Source organism: Triticum urartu, chromosome 7 (assembly GCF_003073215.2).
Source record: "Triticum urartu cultivar G1812 chromosome 7, Tu2.1, whole genome shotgun sequence".
Taxonomy (NCBI): domain Eukaryota; kingdom Viridiplantae; phylum Streptophyta; class Magnoliopsida; order Poales; family Poaceae; genus Triticum; species Triticum urartu.
The window spans coordinates 662,867,851-662,881,218 of NC_053028.1; the positions used below are offsets into that span (position 1 = coordinate 662,867,851).

The 13,368-nt window shown below is 42.2% G+C and overlaps 1 long non-coding RNA gene across 1 annotated transcript; it reads left to right on the plus strand.

Moving 5' to 3' along the window:
- The first annotated feature begins 11,830 nt into the window (after nt 1–11,830).
- Nucleotides 11,831–13,014, plus strand: LOC125525809. The gene is made up of 2 exons (XR_007291424.1): nt 11,831–12,728; nt 12,883–13,014. It is a non-coding gene; the product is annotated as an uncharacterized LOC125525809 (long non-coding RNA).
- The last annotated feature ends 354 nt before the right edge of the window (nt 13,015–13,368 follow it).

Here is a 13,368-nt window from a genome sequence, read left to right on the forward strand (position 1 = left end):
GTCTCTCCGGATTGCGCCGCCGCCGTCTCTCCGGATCGCCGCCGCCGTCTCTTCGGATCGCCGCCGCTGCCGTCTCTCCGGATCGCCAACGTGGCCTCAGAGAAGGGGATCAAGCGAAGTTCTTGTAGGTGATGGTTGCCTGCGTGCACGGCATGTATGCACGCCGCCGCCGCCGTCTCCTGTTACGGTCTCTCTCGTTAGGAGCTGCAGAGTTCGTTCCCATCTCCCCTGTGACAAGGTACAATTTTATGCTATGTTCTTAAACCTTTCTTATTTTCATGTACTAATGTATGTCCTGCTAGGAGTAGTAGTATCAACCGTAGTCTTCTTTGTCTGTACTCCAAAATCTGAAATAGGATGGAGAGCAACGATGGTACAGACGAGAGAGACTTGCTCGTGGTATGTGGACGAATGGGACAGCAGCGCATCGCAACATGTATTAAATGTACAGATGGTCTTGACGGCGCCGTGCAATATGACGACGCGGTCACGGCTACTGATGGCCTCGGGATGTGCGGTCTGATGCATGATACACTGCTTATTGATACACTGGCGGCCTCGGGATGAGGTAGCCGACAAGCCTTTGTGCGGGTCGGGGGAAGCATGATCTTAGCATTCACGCTCGGCTGTGGGCAATGGCGGATTCAGCGATGGGAGTGCCGCGACCTTGTTGGATCTGGCCTCTAGCGCTTGAATCTGCACTCGAGGCGGTGGCGCTGTGCGGTGGCTGCCCAGATAGCTCTCCGGTGGGTGAGGCTGGTGGTTGGTCTGTGCGGTGGCGCACATCGGAGTTGGTGATGGGCGTGCACGTGATGAGAGGATTTACTAGAGTTAGATTCAGCATACCGGCCTATTAGATTTAGCTGAATCAGTCTATCAACATGTACACTAATAAGGTAAGTGCTACGGGTTGTACTCTCGTTACACTATTTTATCTTACTTTAATTGTTGACTTTATCTCATGTTTGCCCGTTCCATAGGATTGTCATGAATCTGTTTTCCTTCGGTTTACAGGAGGGTGATGTTAACGATTGGGACTGTCTATTTGACATTCGACTGATTTTCATTTTGACAACATTCAAATTTCGTAGAAAATGAAAATAACACCTGTATGTCCCAAAAAACCCTCCCACCAGCCACTTTATTTTCTGTATTTCGGCAAAAACGGGTCAGGCAAAACCCTGACCTGGTTTACACAAAGTACACTCTAAATACATATATAAACCATCGTGAAATCTAGGGAACTTACACTGGAATCATGGCTCATATAAAAAAGTCAGGGAATTACATAGCCGGAAAACTTTACAATTAGACAGTAACTTGCATAAATACACTAAAACTACAGGATGAATTACACAGTAATTATATAGTGAATTATACTGAAGCTACGAGAAGAATTACACAGTAACTCTAGATATAATTACTGAAACTACAGGTTACACAGTAATTCTACAATGAGTTACACTGAAACTACGGGATGAATTTCATAGTAATTCTGTATTGAATCACACTGAAACAAGAAGAAGAATTACACAGTGATCCTATGTTAAATTACACTAAAAACTATGGGAAATTACATAGTGAATATCTGATTCCAATATGCTAGAACCAACGGCAGGAATAGCACATCCAGTTGCTGAAGGAAAATAACCTACAAAAAGAAAAGAATAAACACAAGAAGATAAACAATCAATTCGAAAAGGAAAAGCAGAGGACAAAGGATAGAGGCAAATAAATTAAAACCAAAAATACCATGAGATGAATCTGCTCTTGCTGAGAACATATCCTTTGAAGTACCAGCTTCAGCGTTAGCTTCACCGAAGATAGACAAGGAAGGGACTGGGTCTTGATTTGACACACTCTACCAAAACAAAGGGGACAAAACAATTAGTTGAAAACGATTAACACTGGAACTATCAAGAACCATAAAAAAATGACTAAAAAGAAAAAGAACCTGATCCGCTTTATGAGCTGTAGAAGTACTAGAGATTAACACTGGATTGTGAATACCACCATTAGTAACATCACGAGCAGCATTAGGGGTAGCCTGGCATATATTTGGAATCTCTACATGTACTTCACTGGATGGAATATCCTCAATACTTGCACGTTTCTTATCAGGAATAACGGTCTCAATAGAAACAGACTTATTGCCTACACAATATCTCGAAACAAAGCAACAAAAATGAGATAAAGTAAACAAAGAGACAAAAACTAAACTAATGAAAGTCAAAATTAATACATAAATAGAGAAAGCAAAAATACAAGGGAAAAATGCAACTAACCAAAAGAGAATTTATTCTGTGAAATATCCTCGCTGACAGAAACTTTTGTTGCAGGAGCAGTGTTTGTGTGCAAAGGGCACCGGGACAAACATTCCAACACCTCAATAATAAGAGACTCTGGCCAATCAACAAATATCTTGGGTTTGTCTTTGTTCCTATCCTCAACAAGCTCAGCAAGTTCCTGAGCAGTCTGAACAAAATAAACAACCGAGAAATGAGACAAGTAATAAAAAATGCAAAAAAGCCAAAGTAAACACTGATTACTACATATATGAAAACACTACATATGAAAATATACACATATCAAGTACCTTGGAGCCAAACCGAGGGCCAAAAGAATTCAGAACAGTCACTGCAAACAAGGCATTGCGAGGAGGAAATTCAACATCCTTACTTGTTGTAGATTTATCAACACGCTCCTGCAAAAATAGAAACAAGTTTACACACACCAAAAGGAAATTAAAAACATAACCAAAAGCAATAAAGAAAATGAACAATACAAAAACAAATACCTGCAAATGAACTGTAGGACAAAAAGCCTTCAGTGGCCTCTTCCCATAAGAGGGGCTATTGTTTCTATCAAGCTCTGCAAACTGCTTGACTTTGTTACCTCTCCATGCTAGTAGACGAGACTTGACATCAGGGACAGAGTGGGGACCGAAATTGAGATGATCAAGGTAAGAAACCTATAACAACAAACACAAACGAGGTTAAAAAAGAAAGAAAAAGGACACTACACGATCAGTGGAATGAGCTACATATGACAAAAACTTACAGCCAAGGCGTAATGGCAGCCACTAAACGTCAAAGATCTCTTCGAAGCAACTTTAGTAGAATCCTTGAATTTCTTAATACTAGACAACAACCACTCATAAACAAATTGCGACAGATCGAGCTTGCAAACAGAGCGACAATCCTTGATATGAGATACTTTGGACTAGGACTGAGGCTAGAGTTTGGACATAGAAATGAGGAGAAAGCAACAATCATGAAGCATATGAAAATGTCGTCGTTAGGCAACTCAACTTCAGAAGATTTCAGCTTGTTGGCAAAGAAAGAAACTGGAGGAATACTTGACAGATTGAAATGAGAGAGGACACAATCACGGCCTGACTCGGGATCACAAAGAAGTGGCTCACCATCTACTGGGAGGTCAATGATATTGTGAATGTCATATTTGGTGATTGGGATGAACTTCTTTTTTAACTGGAACTCAGAAGCAGGTACGTCAAACCTACTGGCAAGCCACTTAACTAGCCTAAGAGCAACCTCGGTCCTAACAAAATTAAGAAGACGCCCCATGCCATAGGTCTGGATTACAGCCTTATGCCGATCACACATGCCATCAACTGCCCAGAGAAAAACTTTCCAGAAATATCTGATGAAGGTCAGACAAGTCGGGAAATCAGTAGACCATTTCTGCCTCTACAACAAACAAAAAGGAAATAGATATCAAAGAAGTGCACTAAAAATGTAAATAATAAGATGAACAAGCTAATATTGAACGAGAGCATCATGGCAAGAGGAAAAGGACTAACCACATTTCTTCTACCAGCTGATGACAACTTCCTCTTCAGTGATTTTACTTTCTGAAAAAACATAAAGCCAAAAGTCACCTAAACAAGAGAAAATAACCAACAACATAAAACAGCTAGAACAAGAAAGAGAAAGCAGATAACCAACTTGATTAACATAGAACTTGAAAAGAGCTTTGTCAAAGGCTCCTTCATCACCAGAAAGTTCCTAAAAAAGGGAAAAGACAACAAAGCCAAAATAAATAAATTGATTACATAAACTCAAAAAGAAAATAACTAGAAAAAAATAACAGAAAAATAACTACCATAGACATTAGATATGATCCATCTTCCGCAAAGTCATTAGGAACGAATGGTTCACGGATGGGATCTGCACTCTCAAAAGATGACACTAACGGAACATCCTGGTGAGAGACTTTCCGAAGCTTTCCCATAAATCTAAACCTGAAAATTACAGAGCTAAAGCATGAACATTACACTACAAAAAATAGGTAAATCTGGGCATAATTACACTGTAAACCTGGGCATACTAGACAGTGATTCTAGTGCATAATACACTGTAAATCTGGGCATATACACTAGTTAGGCTAAATTACTGTGTAACTACTAGGACAAATTACACAGTGATTCCATGGCATAATACACTGAAAAAACTTGCATATCTCAGGACACTGTAATCAGGATTTACACTGGAATCAGAGAAAAAATTACAGAACACTGCTACGACAAATTACATTGTAATTGGATGATAAATTACACAGTAATTCTGGGAGGAAAGTTACATTGTAATTCTAGTAGTATTTGGAAGTACTACACTGTAAAAAAAATTCTAGTAAATTACAAACATGGGCAGTATTTGTTCTAGCAGTATTTGGAAGTACTACTAGGACAAATTACACAACAATTACAAACATGGGAGAATTATGAGAATTACACTGTAATATGGAGTATAACACTGTAATTACACAGTCATACTACTAGAACATATTACACGGTAATTACAAAAAATATGGGAGAATTACATTGTAAAATGGGAGTATTACATTGTAAAAGCAGGGACAGGGAGGTTCTGCAAACATATTACAGTAGTTACACTGAAATGGGTAAGATCCATAGTAATTTTGAGCTACAATACACAGAGATCCACTTGCATGACTAACTAACCACATGCTGAAATCACTAGGATTGCAGAGTAAAATTAAACTGAAATTACACTATGATTTACCGTGTAAGTACACTGATACTACAGTGTAATTACATAGTTAGTACACTGATTTTACAGTGCAAGTAACAAAGTAAATACACTTATATTAGACCGTAAATACACTGATATTACATAATAATTACACAGTTAGTACACTCATATAATAGTGCAAGTTACAAGGTAAGTACACTAATAATAGACTACAAAATAGAGAGAAAGGAAACTGAAGTTCAACTAGAAATTTCACTGGAAAACAAGCATCAAATTCAGTGAGATTCTTGAAACACATTCAGAAACAACTCAGTTACCGGAGGGAATTCATGACCAGCCACCTACAACCATCATCTAACAGCAAGGGGACAGACACCACTGCAACTAAAAGGCAAATCAACCGCTGCAACTACCAGTACGTGTTCCTCCACCATCTACCGCACAAAATAGACAAAACTAAAGCCTAGCACACGTCAGGAGAGAAAAACAACCACAAAGCTCCTAGAACCCGCAACTACAAGCTCCTACACAACTACATACCTAGAACCCGCAACTACAAGCTCCTACACAACTACATACCTAGAACCCGCAACTACAAGCTCCTACACAACTCAGGCGAGCAGAATGGAGGGGGGAAATTGGGCAGACTACGAAGGGTGGACTAGAACAACACGACAGCACCTACCACAGATCCACAAACAAGAGCAAATAGACGATCCACGACCACGAAACTCACATAGACCTGGAACTACAGGACCAAGGGGAACGCGAGAGACAAGGGGAACCAACCTCGGCAGCCGGGGAACGAAGAGAAAAGGGAGGAGAAATCAAAATCCAACGGTGGTATAGCTCGGAATCACCATGAATCGCCTCCTCTCCGCTGCCGCTCGAGCTCTCTCCCTCAGCCTTATCGAAACAGAATGACCAAACGAAAGGGTACGACACCCACTCCAAAATTCAAACAGGACAAAAAAAACAGGACGGGCGCGGTTACGGGTTTAGACAAAGAAAAACCGAACCCGGTAAAAGAAAACCAACCGAAGGAAACAGGGCGCCAGTACGAAGAAAAAAAGAAAATTAGCATGAATCTCCGCAGAAGAACGGACGGACACAAATTTGAATGTTGACGAATTGAAAAACACTTGACTGTTAAATAGCAAACCCGTAACGATTTCAAGAACTTGATAGCAGGGTAAGGGTATAGCTATTGGCCATGCAGTAGCGCGACTACTAGGAAAATGTTTATACATAGAAGTTTATCAGTAACGTTTGTTTGTGTCCCCACGCTACCGGTAACTACCAGTAGCGCTGGGTACAAAGCACGCTACTGGTATGATTTAGCAGCAGCGTTGGTTTCTTTTGGGCACGCTACTGATAAGTGTGTCATACCACACGACCAGATCAAAAAATATTAGCAGCGTGTGATGTAAAACCGACGCTACTAGTAAGTACATAGTTGTAACGCAGGTGGGACAACCGCGCTACCGCTAAGTGCATCACTCCAATCCCCCCCACCCCACACCCCTGCGGTCGAGAACCGTCCCAGATCTAGATTGAGATCCCCTCCACCTCCTCTCCTCTCGTCTCCTCCTCTTCGATCGTTGCCGTCCCAGTGTCCGACCAAACCCAATCATGCGCGCGATCAAGCAGGGCTCCCCCTTGAGCACGTTGGCCACGGGCGCCGGCACGGCAAAGCGCGCCGTGTGGAGGTTCTCGGCGGCCCGCTCCGGCATCCCAGCGATACGGTTATGTATGGCGCCCTGGACGGCGTCGGAGGCCGGGGTGTCGAGGGAGTCGTCGTGGATGCCGGCGTGGAGAGGTGGAGGGACTGGAGTGAGGCGAGGAGGGCCGGAAGAGGAGGGAGGAGGAGACGCACCGCCGCAGCCTTTGATGAAGGCGCCGCGGATCCGGCCGTGGCCGGAGCGTCGGGTGCTAGAGCACGTGCTGGCATTCCGTGCGGCGAACGCGCTGCTGGTGTGCACGTACTTCAACCCCAACGAGCACTGGCAGTGCCTCGAGGTCACCCACCGCGTCGCCTTCGGGTAAGCTCGCCGCCGCTCTCTGCCGGCTCATGCCCCATTCCACGGGTGCCAGCTAGTCCAGCAGGGTCGAAATTGGACGACCCTGTCCCCATTCAGCACCGCGAGACAGTCCCGTTCCGCCATGGGACGCCCTGTCCTCTCGCTCATCTTGAAGTTTCGATGCTAGATTGCTGCCGCGTTGGATGATTTTGGCTGCTGCTTTTGCAGGTACGGCATGGAAATATAAGGAACTGGTGGAAGTTCAAAGTTCCAGCAGTGTCTTAAAACAATTTGACTGGAAGTTATCTAGTACGTAGAAGATAGTCCCGGAGGCGAGGATGAGCATGAAAGAATCAGAAGGGGTTGGTGAATTTGCGTTGAAGCTAACCTCCCTGGTTAATGAGATGCGGGCTCTCGGATCAAAGATGGAGGACATCGCAGTTGTGGAGAAGTTACTTCGAGCTGTTCCCGATAAGTTTTTACCGATCGTTGTCACCATAGAGCAGTGGGGCGATGTGACGAAGATGTCGGTGATGGAGGTGATCGGGAGGCTGAAGAACCGTGAGTTGGGAAAACCAGAAAATAGAAATAAAGAGGAAAACAAAGGGCACGATATGGGCCCTTGGCGATCAGTTTTTTGTGCGCGTGTGTTCGTGCAATTTTATGTGATCGATCCTCAGGGTGAAGTTCCAACAATTGGTATCTAGAGCAAGGTGTGAAGGCTTCGCCATCAAGTTGCGTCACGGCGGAGTTGAAGGATTCTTCGTCGCCGTCAAGTTGTGTCACGGACGACGGAAAATCGAAGAGGATCATGTCCACTTCGAAGGCGAGTGGTGGTGGTGTGACCATCCAGTTCCCCATGCTTGAAGGCGGCAATTATGGGGTGTGGGCTGCAAAGATGAAGATCTTCATGCGTGCACGTGGAGTCTGGGCAGCGGTGGAAGGTGATGGTGCGGTCGAGGAGATAAAGGACCAAGAAGCTTTCGCCGCCATAGCCCAAGCTGTGCCTGATGCCGTTTTCATGACCATATCGGAGAAAGAGACGGCAAAGGAAGCTTGGGAAGCTCTCAAGGAGATGCATGCTGGAGATGATCGTGTCAAGAAGGCTCGTGTTCAAGCTCTAAGGAGGGAGTTCGAGAGGATGAGCATGAAAGAATCAGAAGGGGTTGGTGAATTTGCATTGAAGCTAACCTCCCTGGTTAATGAGATGCGGGCTCTCGGATCAAAGATGGAGGACATCGCAGTTGTGGAGAAGTTACTTCGAACCGTTACCGATAAGTTTTTACCGATCGTTGGCACCATAGAGCAGTGGGGCGATGCGACGAAGATGTCGGTGATGGAGGTGATCGGGAGGCTGAAGAACCGTGAGTTGGGAAAACCAGAAAATAGAAATAAAGAGGAAAACAAAGGGCACGATATGGGCCCTTGGCGATCAGGTTTTTGTGCGCGTGTGTTCGTGCAATTTTATGTGATCGATCTTGAGGGTGAAGTTCCAACAATAAGCATTCCTGCAAGAAGAGAAAAAAGAACTTAACATGCTAATAGCTGAAAATCACGGCTAGAAATCCTCTATGTGATGCATATATGTGCGCTATTAAATTCAATCTTCAGTCTTCCTGTCGTCCGGGTTTTGCACAGTTCTGCTGGCGTCCAGTTTGTGTAAAGTGACTACATAAGTGACCATATTAATTCTTCTTGATTATACATCAACATTGTTCTAAATTCACCTTTTTGTTCCTGGAGTCCATTTGGGTAAGTTTCCATTCGCTGAAGTAGTAGATGGGGTCATGATGATGCCCTTGCCGGCTGATGACTAGTTTGGTCTCCACTGTCAGCTTGGTGTTCTTCTTATGCCTGCATTAGTTTGACTGTATATAAGAGGCGTCCGCTGCCGGCAGCTTATGTTGAATAATTGGAACAAGGATCTATGTGCTTTTCCTGGCCAGCTTAGATTCATATTTCTTTGAACTGCAAGTGAAGTGAGGCTTCATTTGAATGTTTTAAACCATTTCGTGCAACCTTGCTGCAGGTTCAATACTTTTTCTGGTTTCAACAACAAGAAGACAACTGCTCACTGCTCTGAACAAGAACCACACAAGCGGATCATCTAACATAACCTGTTTGAGGGAAGGTATGTCGTCCTTTGGTTTCTACTTTAGCTAGTTCTCTTACTATCAAAGGTTGTATTCAGAATTTGTATTACGAATTCTTGTAGGTAGTACCAACAAAGAGCAGACCAAATGATTTCTTCAGGAAAGAGGAAAAGCCCATTAACTTAAGAATTCATTTGTCAAGTCTGTGAACTGGCAGGTATATATGTTCAGGCTTCAGTTTGTATAGTCACTATGCTCTACCAACAGTAGATTCATGGACTTTGTTATCTTTGAAAACATGAAAGATATCAAGGTATTGAAGTGACTACTTAGAAAAATGGATAGATAGAAAATTACGGAAAGAATTATGCCTCTAACTCCTTATGTGCTTCGTAAGTGCTGTTTCTTTTTAGGGCTTCCAACACAACAGAATTGCTTCTAATCTTTTGTGTTATCTTATGTCATGGAAGTAGCTATGTGCTGCTTCAGTGTGTAGTTCAGTTGTGCATTATGGCTTAAATAAGAATCTCGGAAAAAAATTGTAGCACATTGGCATCGACATGTACTGCATTGTTTTTCCGTGTCATTCTTCTCAAGAATCTGAAGTTTCCAAATCTCTGTTGGTAATGTTGCAGGCTTGTGGTGGCGACGCTGACGGTCGTCGAGAGGTTCATGGACTGGATGGTGTCGTGGCTGCCGATGGATTCCTTCGTCCGCTGATGGCGAGGCACAAGGACGACATCGATCGAGGCCTGCTAGAGCTGAGGGTCAGGGCGAGGGACGTAACGACGTCGCAACTCAAGGCGGCGGCCGCCGTCGGTCAGGTGTGGCTCGCGAGGCTGCCCGGTGTGTTTCGTCGCAGCTGCAGGCCACGTGATCAGGCCGGGCAGGCTTCGCACATTGACTAGCCACACAACACTATGTGATAGGAATTATACATGAGTTGCCGCTAGCTACAATGAGAAATTGTGTGATGGTAGATACGACAATTGTGTGATAAAATAGAATAGGTTCTTTTTAATTTTTTTTTAATTCCTAATAAGTTACTAGTAGCGCCCAGTTTCATCACTGGTAGCGCGTGTATGTAATAGCAGTAGCGCGGGTGGAACACGCTACTAGTAACTTTTTTAGCTATAACGCGGGGTAAAAACGCGCTACTGCTAAAAGTTAGCTGTAGCGTCGTAACAGTAGCGCGGGTGCACGCGCTACTAGTATGCAAAAAACCTACGCTACTAGTAAGGCTTTTCCTAGTAGTGGCGAGGCTTGACAAACATACTTGTTCTCTTGATTGAACATGACCAGGACCTAAAATGATTTTGATTTGTGCTCTTGTAGGTTAAATCAATCGCTGTCAATACGAAATTGTCATAGCTGAACATGATCAGGACCTCAGGAGGACAGGGTTATTACTTTGGAGTTTCGGAACTCGTACTTGGTGAGTGCTTATGTCCCAAAATTTTGGACGTGGTTTACGTAGGCTGGTATGGCTAATCCTTTTGCTTTTCTGTCATTGCTCTTCATGGAATCTTCAGGTTTACAGATTGATAATTGTTATCTATGTTTCAACGACTTCCCAAAGTTTTACTTGATGAGAAGTTTCTAATTTTATTTTATTTTCTTTAACTTGATCTTCAGGTTTACGGGGTTAACAATTGGGTCCATGTTTCAGCGACATTGTACAAGTGTGTTTGCTTAGCTGGATTTCTGCCCTCATTTTCTATTTCACATCCCCCAGTCATTTTTTGCAGATTCGATTTGGTCATATTATATATTGTTGTAAGTGCACCTGAGGGATATTGTATTTTTCTTATCTGCATATTATTATCTTTGAAAGGTACTTTACAAAGAGTAAACTAATGTTAACCTTCCGTTCTGTAGAAACCACAAAGTTTCAAGCCAATAATCATTCTTTAGTGGAAAGGCAGTAATCAATGATGGTGATTTAAACTGTACTCCTTAGAAAATTGACATTCATAATCCGCTGGTAAGTTCTCGTTCATCCGTGGAACTTCTCAGCCAAAATGTTCTTTTTATAATTTTCAGCCAAAATATTATATCCTTATGTACACAGTTCATCATTGGTTGTTACAGAATTTCATCCGTATGAAATATTCCACATTGAACATAACTTGTTTGAACATGTATGGTTCTTTATTTCATATAAAATATGAAGCTAACAAAAAAAATGGTCCATACATTGGTGCATAATCCAACTTGTGAATTCTGTGAAGATAGCATTTCAGAACAGCATTGATAGTTTCCAACTTGCCATGCTTTAGGATCAGATAGAAGTATAGGACATGAATGATCTAAATTAAATTCATGACCAATGTACATAGTGAGAGCCAGAGAATAATATTTCTCAGTAAATATGAATGGTTAAGTTAAAACTGAACATGACTACAAACAAAACTGAATTGCCATTGCCAGTATTGTTAATAACAATCAACAACAAAATGTCATCGAGGAGGTCTATGGCCCGGGTGTCGAGGCGCTTGTCAGGGACGAGGACCAGCCTGACCTCAAGAAGTCCATCGTCGCACCACCCCGCATCTTTAAGTTCAAGGTCGGCACCCCAGCGGGCACAACCTCCACCCATGCATCTACCAGGATCAACCTCGTAAGCCCTGATCTCCTCGTGTGCTGGTACATTCATCATACAAGAAGGTAATGATTAGTGAGCATGTCATCTCCCCCCCCCCCCCCCCCCCCCCCCCCCCTCCTCCTCTCAACTTCATCTTTGTGTTGTTTATTTTTCAGAGAATGTGGTATTGTGCAGAGTAGCCCCTCTCTGTTGATGAATTGAATGTATAGATTATATATATATATATAACAATAGGATTGTTTAGTTTGTATGCTCCTCCAGTAACTCAGTTTATTCAGGTTTCGGGATACAGTAGTTGTGCAAATGTGTCGACTTTCTTTTTACATTAGCTAATAGAATTTATTTCCATTATATTTTGCACGGAGGATAGATCAGCAGGACTAAATAATATGTGTCTTACCACTATTTGAGACGGTCCCTTAAACTGCCCGCAGTAGCTGACCAAGTACCACCAATGTTGTTTCTGCATGTGTGAGGCCATAAGTCATATCCCCAAATTATTGTGGTTGTGACTTATCATTGACACAGTATGTGTAAACTTTTTTGGTCTAAATGAGAAGAACAAAAGTGCCGGGGATGTTTTTTGACCGTTTCTTTTACCTAGCTTCTGATTTCTATTATCAGAAACACATTTTTTGGACCTACAGGAAAAGATCTGTAAATAGAGGATTTACCGAAGCTTTTTGAGTCCCCGATGCATACTAAATACAGTAGTGTTTATGCATGATAACAATCTGGAAAATTGCTCCAAAATAACACTTAAAACATGTTAAAGAAGAAGAAAAAATCCATTCGGAATTCTAAAATCATCCTTCAGTGTATGCAGCAAACCGTTTCCTTTATGATTTGATTAAAATCGCAGGACTTAACATGACGCATGCAAGGATATACTAAAACTATCACACCGAAGGTGAGGATCCTTGATCTCCACCATAGCGATGAAGCCAGTGTCGGAGTCGCCATCTTCGCCAAGGATAGTCACAATGACGGAAAGGTATAATGACAAAGTAATTATTTTAGAACATAATTTTGATGATTTTTAGTTATATTGGATATTATTTAGTGGTTTCACTACCAATATAGAAAACCGGTACCAGTTGCACGTTTCCAGCCATGTCTATTTTAATTGCTATTATTTTTTATAACAGATCCATGGGAGCAAGAAGAGGGAGGACAACATATTTTAGGACCGTGATGCGAGTATTAAAGAAATGTATAAATGCATGGGCAATATGTTGCTATTTCATGACATATGTGCTTATTAATTGAACATTCTGATATATTACGTGCACCTTTTAAGTTTTATTATTAGTTTCATGACATATGTGCTTATTAATTGAACATTAATGTATGTTTCCGGTGGGGTGAGTGTGTATTAATTGAACATTTTAATTGCTATTTCATGACATATGTGCTTATTAATTGAACATTAATGTATGTTCAAGCAATTCAACTCACTATACAAAGTTCAACATGTCTTTATTCATGCGTCCCAAAATCATTTGTGCAGTCTAGGGACGTGAATATGCCCAATGACAAAAATTAAATGTGAAGCATTGTCTTCCCCAATTCCACATGCACATATCTATAATTTAGTGCAATTGCTATTTCACAGGCAACTAAACTTTCAATTG